Source organism: Odocoileus virginianus, chromosome 2, assembly GCF_023699985.2.
Source record: "Odocoileus virginianus isolate 20LAN1187 ecotype Illinois chromosome 2, Ovbor_1.2, whole genome shotgun sequence".
Lineage (NCBI taxonomy): Eukaryota > Metazoa > Chordata > Mammalia > Artiodactyla > Cervidae > Odocoileus > Odocoileus virginianus.
This window is the reverse complement of record NC_069675.1, coordinates 58842915-58851940: the sequence shown is the minus strand read 5'-3', so window position 1 is coordinate 58851940 and position 9026 is coordinate 58842915. Positions and strand designations below refer to the sequence as shown.

The window sequence follows — 9026 nt, the reverse complement described above, 5'->3', positions numbered from 1 at the left end:
CGCTCTTCCCCGATTGCAAAGTAGTCCCCGAGGGCGGGCGGTTGTGATTGGAGGATTGCGACAAGCGGATGATTTGGGCTCCAGGGAAAAGGACCTGCCGGATGGCGCCCAGCAATTGGCGGAAGGGGAGGCGCGTGTAACTCGAGGGCGGAGAGACGGACCCCCGCTTAGCTACAACACCCTCCCCAACGCTACGGAGACTTTATCTTCCCCGCAAGGGTAAACTTGGGAGGTAAAGAGACCTTCCGCTGCGTAAAGCTGGGTCGACCCGGAAATAAAATCTTTTAAAAAACTCTTCACAACCTGCAGGGGCGGGAGGAATGTGACTAGTCGGGAGGCCTGGACGGCTTCGCAGGTTGCTAAGCGACGAGGCGGGAGAGCGCGCGCACGCTGGAGCCGCTGAAGAGTTTTTAAGGGATGCGTGGTGCGGCATCTCCGAGACCGAAAGGACGCAGCGAACGCTCCGCGTCCTCCAGGGTCCTTCTTCTCTAATTAGAGGACTCTCGCTCTCGTAGTGTCCCGTGACGTGGTGAGGGGTTTGCGGGGACGCCCTCTCAGAGGCGGCTGGGGGCTGCGCATCTTCCCCACAGGTGAGTCCCAGCCCGAGGCTAGACCCTACGGTCTGGTTTGCGGTTGTGCGCCGTCCCGCATTGCCTTTATGGACACAGGTACAGCTCTTCTGCTCGCCAGTACCTCTCTCCGCGCGCTGTTAGGGGGAAGGTATTGTGGAGGGCCCTGAAGTTCGTGCCATGTCCCTGCTGTAAGATACAGCTTTTTTCAAGATACGTGAAAAATATTGAGCTGCTACTTTGTGGGAAATGAGCCCGTCCCTTACTGGTGTGCACAGTCTAACTTTTTCTCTTAAGTCCTCTGGGAATGTTGATACTTTTGTTCGTTCTATTTTGGAAACCAGATGCTCTTTAAACCATCTTGAGCTTTAAATTATGCAAAACCTGCATTTCTAAGGAAAGCGTGGCAGCTGAATGGGAGACTCTGATTGTTAATTAGGGGTCTCAGCTGGTAAAACAACTTAACGAGGTTTTCGTTTGAAATTTATGCTGCCCAAGAAAATTGTTGTGCTCTCTGAAAGCTTGTTGCATGTGGTATTAAGATGTAATGCTTTAGAATAGCATATGTGTGAAATAAATGAAATATCTATATTAGATAACATTGGTGTAACTTCTGGTTGCATTGCTAATTAAAGGCCAAGAGGTATCTTTCAATTTTACTCTGTTCACTGGTAATTGAATGCAAGTGGTATGTTTCAGTTTTTCTTTCCTCAGTTATGGAGGGTTTGCTATTATGGAAAAGAAATAGAATCTTACTTTCTAATTTGAGCTATCAATAGTGTTTATCATAGCTTAGTGACTTTCTTTCTTAAGTAACTATTCACCTGTTTTTCAGACAAGTATGTCCTGGTTTTCCTCTGTCATTGGTTGCTCCTTCTCAGTGTTCTTTGCGAGTTCTTTTTCTGCCTCTAAATCTCTTAACCTTGGAGTACCTATATTCTGTCTGCACTTAATTCCTTAGAGATCTAATTCGTGAATTGCTAGTTTCAAAATGCCACCTCTGTGTTAGACTTTCTCAAGTTTGTGTCTAGTCCTGAATTCCAGACCCCAGTGTCCGCTGCCTTGTTATTTGTCTTTAGAGAACTTGAGCTTCTAATGTGCATAGTTTTCACTATTCTACAGTGTTTTCTACTGAGCAATTGTATGTAGAAGTAAAACACTACATCCTTTGGTAAAGATATTACTAATATGACATAATTTTTCCAGTTCTTAGCTGTTGGTTATGGATGGGATTATGAGGTTTCAAATAAGAGTAGTGGAGAATATGGATTGGTTAGATGAAGACTGTTGTAATAAACTGGTCAGGAGAGCATAGAGCAAGAATTTTAGGGTGTGGCATTCTGTTAGGCACTAGGGATCCAGATATTAGTAATATACAGTTGCTGCCTTTTTAGAGCTCCCAGTTTAGCAGGGAACACAGATGTGTAAACCAATAATGGCATCATGGTGTGACCTGGTTAGTAGTAGTTAGGTAGCAAATTAGTAAATCTGGGTTGCCACAGTTTCACAAAAGAGGTGCTCTCTAATGAGAACAAACAGATGTTTCTTCCAGGCAGCTAGGGTAAAGGAGGTGGAACCACATTTGCAGCATTGCAGGTAGTGTTTTGGCATTTAACGTCTTGCAAACATGAAGACCTAACAAGACCTTCTAGAACTAATATCCAAAAAAAAAAAAAAAATGTCCTCTTCATTATAGGGGACTGGAATGCAAAAGTAGGAAGTCAAGAAACAGCTGGAGTAACAGTCAAATTTGACCTTGGAGTACAAAATGTGAAGGAGGGCAAAGGCTAACAGAGTTTTGCCAAGAAAACCCACTGGTCATAACAAACACCCTCTTACAACAACAGAAGAGAAGACTATACGTGGACATGACCGGACGGTATATACTGAAGTCAAATTGATTATATTCTTTGCAGCCAAAGATGGAGAAGCTCTATACAGTCAGCAAAAATAAGACCAGGAGCTGACAGTGGCTCAGATCATGACCTTACTTTATTGCCAAATTCAGACTTAAATTGAAGAACATAGGGGAAACCACTAGACGATTGAGGTATGACCTAAATCAAATCCCTTACGATTATACAGTGGAAGTGAGAAATGGATTTAAGGGACTAGATCTGATAGAGTGCCTGAAGAACTGTGGATGAAGGTTCATGACATTGTACAGGAGGCAGTGATCAAGACCATCCCCAAGAAAAAGAAATGCAAAAAGGAAAAATGGTTGTGGTTGTCTGAAGAGGCCTTACAAAATAGCTGAGAAAAGAAGAGAAGCTAAAGGCAAAGAAAAGGAAAGATATACCCATTTGAATGCAGAGTTCCAAAGTATAGCAAGGAGAGATAAGAAAGCCTTCCTTAGTGATCAATGCAAAGACATAGAGGAAAACAATAGAATGGGAAAGACTAGAGATCTCTTCAGAAGATTAGAGATACCAGGGAACATTTCATGCAAAGATGGGCATAATAAAGGACAGAAACAGTATGGACCTAACAGAAGCAGAAAATATTAAGAAGAGGTGGCAAGAATACACAGAAGAACTATACAAAAAGACCTTTATGACCCAGATAACCATGATGGTGTGATCACTCAGCTAGAGCCAGACATCCTGGAATGTGAAGTCAAGTGGGCCTTAGGAAGCATCACTACGAACAAAGCTAGTGGAGGTGATGGAATTCCATTTGAGCTATTTCAAATCCTAAGAGATGATGCTGTGAAAGTGCTGCCTCAATATGCTAGCAAATTTGGAAAATTCAGCAGTGACCACAGGACTGGAAAAGGTCAGTCTTCATTCAAATTCCAAAGAAAAGCAATGTCAAGGAGTGTTCATACTACTGCATAATTGCACTTATTTCACATGCTAGCAAAGTGATGCTCAAAATTCTCCAGGGCAGGCTTCAACAGTACTTCAACCATGAACCTTCAGATGTTCAAGCTGGATTTAGAAAGAGCAGAGGAACCAGAGATCAAATAGCCAAAATCTGTTGGGTCATCGAAAAAGCAAGAAAGTTCCAGAAGAACATCAATTTCTGCTTTATTGACTATGCCAAAGCCTTTGTGTGGATCACAACAAACTGTAGAAAATTCTGAAAGAGACGGGAACACCAGACCACCTGACCTGCCCTCTGAGAAATCTGTATGCAGGTCAGGAAGCAACAGTTAGAACTGGACATGGAACAATAGATTGGTTCCAAATTGGGAAAGGAATACGTCAAGGCTGTATATTGTCACCCTGCTTATTTAACTTATATGCAGAGTACATCATGCGAAATGCCGGGCTGGATGAAGCACAAGCCAGAGTCAAGATTGCCAGGAGAAATATCAATAACCTCAGATACTCAGATGACACCACCCTTATGGCAGAAAGTGAAGAAGAACTAAAGAGCCTGTTGATGAAAGTGAGAGAGGAGAGTGAAAAAGTTGGCTTAAACCTCAGCATTCAGAAAACTAAGATCATGGCATCTGGTCCCATCACGTCATGACAAATAGATGGGGAAACAATGGAAACAGAGACTTTATTTTGGGTGACTCCAAAATCACTGCAGAAGGTGACTGCAGTCATAAAATTAAAAGACGCTTGCTCCTTCTAAGAAAAGTTATGACCAACCTAAACATTATATTAAAAAGCAGAGACATTACTTTGCCAACAAAGGTATATCTAGTGAAAGCTATGGTTTTTCCAGTAGTCATGTATGGATGTGAGAATTGGACTATAAAGAAAGCTGAGCACCGAAGAATTGATGCTTTTGAACTGTGCTGTTGGAGAAGACTCTTGAGAGTCCCTTGGACTGCAAGAGATCTAACCAGTCCATCCTAAAGGAAATCAGTCCTGAATATTCACTGGAAGGACTGATGTTGAAGCTGAAACTCCAATACTTTGGCCGCCTAATGCAAAGAGCTGACTCATTGGAAAAGACCCTGATGCTGGACAAGTATTGAAGGCAAGAGGAGAAGGGGATGACAGAGGATGAGATGGTTGGATGGCATCACTGACTTGGTGGACATGAATTTGAACAAGCTCCAGGAGTTGGTGATGGACAGGGAAACCAGGCGTGCTGTAGTGCATGGGGTCACAAAGAGTCTGACACGACTGAGCAACTGAACTGACTGAAACATACGTGTTATAAGGCTCTGATTTTTAACAAACTAAGCCTGGAATTGTGTTGTTATTTGGCTATTACGTTCAAATTAATTAAAAATTAAATAAAATTAGTGCCCAAGCATTCTCTTTTCTCTGTATCCTCACCAACACTTGTTATTTTTTGTTTTCTTGATAATAACCATTTGGACAGGTGTGAATTTGTATCCCATTGTGGTTTCGATTTGTGTTTCCTTGATAATTAAGCATCTTTTCATGTGTCTTTTGGCCATCTGTACATCTTCTTTGGAAAAATTTCAATTCAGGTCCTCGGTCCATTTTTTAATTTAGTTGTTTGAGTTTTTTAAGTTGAGTTATATGAGCTTTTATATATTTTGGATATTAACTCTTTATTGTACATAGATTTGCAAATATCTTCTCACTTTTGCTAGGCTGCCTTTTTGTGTTTTTGATTGTTTCCTTTGCTGTGCAAAAGCTTTTCAGTTGATGTAGTCTCATTTGTTTATTTTTCTTTTGTTTCCATTGCATGAGGGGACTTAACTAAAAAATGTTGCTAAGCTGTCTTGGTGGGATTGTAAATAGGTGCAGCTCCTACGGAAAACAGCATTGAGGTGCTTTATAAAATAAAAGTAGAGCTGCCATATGATCCAGCAGTTTCACTTCTGGGCGTTTACCTGAAGAAAACTGAAAAACTAATTCAAAAAGATATATGCCCTCCAATGTTCATTGCAGCATTATTTACAGTAGCCAAGGTATGAAAGTGACGGAAGGAGCCAGTGGCAGACTAATGGGAAAAGAAGATGTGATATATGAATAATACTTAGCCATAAAAAGATAAATCTTGACAATTCTGTCAATATGGATCAATCTCGAGAGTATTATACTCAGTCCATAAGTCAGAAAAGGACAAATACCACATGCTCTCACTTATACATGAAATCTAAACAGCAAAACAAATGAAACAGAGAACAAACAGTTTCCAGAAGGGAGGGGATAGACAGGTGGATAAAATAGGTGTAGGGGATTAAAATGTGCAGATCTCCAGTTATATAATAGGTAAACCATGGGATGTAATACACAACATAAAGGATATTGCCAGTAATACTGTAATACCTTTGTATGGAGACAGATGGTTACTAGGCTCATCATGATCATTTCACAAGGTATGCAAATATCAAGTCACTATGTAGTACACCTGAAACTAACATAATATCGTTTGTCAACTATATGTGAATGTAAAATTAATTTAAAAACATTTTCTCAGTTACACCAGGTACATTTCAAGTGCTCAGTAGCCACCGGTGACAGAATAGTATGTTGTTGTTATCACCCAAAGTTCTACTGCATGGCTTCGAAAACTTCGTGGATTAGCAAGGCATCTTCCAGAGCAGGCGCAGCTGTAGCATATCTTTGTGGAGGCATTTCTTCTGCCCATGTGTATACCCTATGGAGGGCATCACTATCAGTGATTCTGACTACACAGGAGGAGTCCTGTGCGAGGCAAGAAAGAAACCCAGTTCTTGTCTTAATCGTTGTTGATTTTTTCTAAAGAACTAACATTAACAGTTCTGGTGTGCAAAGTTTACAAACAATGCATTGTCCTAGGTCATGAGTGAAACCTAGCACCTGCAAGCTGGCATCATCAAGAGGGGATAGGAAAGCATAGTCATTGCCTAAGTGATGCAGACAACATCTGTCTTCTGCTGTCTACTGTTCTGGAATACCTATTATAGGGAAAGAGCAAATTCGCCAAGATGGCAATATTCAGGATCTCTCTCCCCCAACATTTTGTAAATAATGATTATGTAACAGCTGAGATCACTTACAGCACTGTGCATGCGCCTACAAGGTACTCGCTTGGCCATGGGCTTCTGTTCTGTAAGCATGCATAAGCTCCATCTGGAAAGCCCTTGTGGGCTCCATTATGGTTATGTTAAGTCTGCTTCTGTGTCAGCCAGGAGAGAAGTTTAGGTTACGGCTACTGCTGCAACTGCTGTGTCAGCCCGGAGAGAATAAACATGTCTGCAGTTCCTACAGCGCCTCGCTGCTGCTTCCAGCCTCTTAGCTCGCGCCTTGCCTGCTGCGGGTTCAGCAAGCAGTGTGCACAGTGAGGTACAGCAAGACGCCTGTGTCCCGCCGCGTTCTAAGTAGATGGAAGAGCACGTGCCACTTGGTTCATACCTTGCCGGTAACGAAGGTTAACAGAGAAAGGAACTCAGTTGGGGTGTTTGTACATTTTAATGTGTGCAACAGGTGCATATTCATATGTGCTTTTTATGAATCATGATATATGTTTTATTTACATAGTATATGTGCTCTCTATTACATTACCTTTATTATGAGTTCTTATTACATGTATAGTTGGTTTTATACTTTATATTTTCAGTTTGGATTAAACAAAAATGCTTTTTGAAGTCAAATTTTGTGATTTTCGTCATTCCTAAGGAAGGAGAGAGAGAGATGTCACAGGGGAATAGCATAAGGGTGCTTTACATGTATTGGTGGGTGGGGAGTATTCATTTTATTGTTTGTCCAATTCACTACTCAGCTTAACAAAGAATATTACCAACTCCTTCCTGGAAATAATGTGTCGACACACATACACTCACTCTTGTGTGTACAGATGTATTTTACAATCATAAAAAGTCATAAGTTATTCAATAATAATAAAAATAATTAACATTTTTTCTTATCCCCTACTAACTAGAGATTATGAAAACATGTCTTGTGTCACTGCTAATGACTTTACATGTAAAAAAATCCTGCTATGTAAGCACAAGCATAATTACATTTTCTCATAAATATGTCTAAAATAGATATTTAATAATTATGCTCATTGTTTAAAAGAATTAAGATGTATGATAAGACTCTAAATGGATCAATTTATGATTAATAAGGGGTGTGGAAGAGTGGGTGAGAGCTTGATTTTGGAGAGTAAGTAGAAGCGTGGGGAGGGATAGGAGAGTAGGGGGGAAAAAGCAATTGAATATGAAGAACTAACATTGACGTGAAAGTTAAAGAGGAGGAAAAAGGATCTCAGCAAAGATACTCATTTGCATTGTACACCTTTACTTTGATCAGCTTACTTGCTGTTGCTCAGACAAGCAACAAACAAGTCCTACAGTATTCCTCCTCCACCTTTAGTGTGCTTGGAGTCTCAGACTCTATTTCTGCCTGTTAAAATCCATTCTGCCAGACTCTCTCCAATGCTTTGGTGTATATGAAGCTCCCCACCATCACCACTTAAAAACTATCACAAAAAATTACAAACATAAGCAAAATGAAGAGACAGTGTAATTTTTCAGTCCATCATGCAGCTCCAATAATTAACATTTTCCCCGTCTTTTAAAATATATCTCCCTGCCTCCTCCCTCCCCCAACATTTTCAAACATGCAGAAAAGCTGTACAGTGAGTATCCTTGACAGTCTTCTGAGTTCAGTCAGGAGAGAGAACTATACTGGTTATTTAAAAATTTAATATGACGAATTGTTAACCAGAACAAGGAGAGGTGGTTAACTATTAAAAGAGGTAAAAGAGCTCAGAGTTTAAAGGTCCCAGAAGTAGCAGTTGCAAAAGAGCAGCTCTTACTACTTGGACAAGGAAGAAAGCCTGGGAGAGAGTCCTTCCCAGAGCCTGGATGCAAGCCTTTTCAAAAAGGGCATACCTGCCGTGGCTACAGAGCGTGAGGCCACAGCTGGAACCTGTCTCCTCATCAGTGCTTTTGGGCCTTCACTCTAATTAATAATAATAATAGAGAACCAGAATCCAGAAGGGAAGTATTTCTCTGCTGCTAGGTGGCACAGTGACATAGAATCTACCTGCCAGTACAGGAGACTCAAGAGACACAGGTTCGATCCCTAGGTTGGGAAGATCCCCTGGAGTAGGAAAATGACAACTTACACCAGTATTCTTGCCTGGAAAATTACTTGGACAGAGCTGTCCATGGGGTTGCAGAGAGTCAGATACAGCTGAGTTACTTAGCACAGCAGCACACATGGTGACATGATAGGGTCACTCTGTTGCCCTCTCTAAAGCTGGTGAAGGAGAAGCGTTTAGAACTCTAGTTCCATTGTCATAAAGTGGGGCAAAGAAAGGTAGATTTGATGCTGAGAGATAATAAATTGATAACTGGCACACCTATATAGTCGGGGCTTCCTTGGTGGCTCAGATGGTAAAGAATCTGCTTGCAATGCAGGAGACTTGGGTTTGATCCCTGGGTCGGGAGGATCCCCTGCAGAGGGAATGGCAGCCCTCTTCAGTATTCTTGCTTGGAGAATTCTATAGACAGAGGAGCCTGGAGGGCTACAGTCCACAGGGTCGCAAAGAATCAGACATGACTGAGTGACTTTCATCTATTCACAC

The 9026-nt window shown here is 41.3% G+C and overlaps 1 protein-coding gene across 8 annotated transcripts in view; it reads left to right on the top strand.

Moving 5' to 3' along the window:
* Positions 1 to 17: 17 nt before the first annotated feature.
* Positions 18 to 9026, top strand: part of WDPCP (WD repeat containing planar cell polarity effector) — a 273308-nt gene continuing 264299 nt past the window's right edge. For 4 of the 8 annotated variants that reach the window (XR_011492660.1, XM_070480150.1, XM_070480148.1 and 1 more), the window contains exon 1: positions 23 to 590. The gene's annotated coding sequence lies outside the window, so the exon portion shown is untranslated. Of the gene's footprint in view, positions 591 to 9026 lie in introns of all 8 variants that reach the window. The other 4 variants (XM_020872996.2, XM_020872999.2, XM_070480152.1 and 1 more) reach the window with 2 other exon arrangements.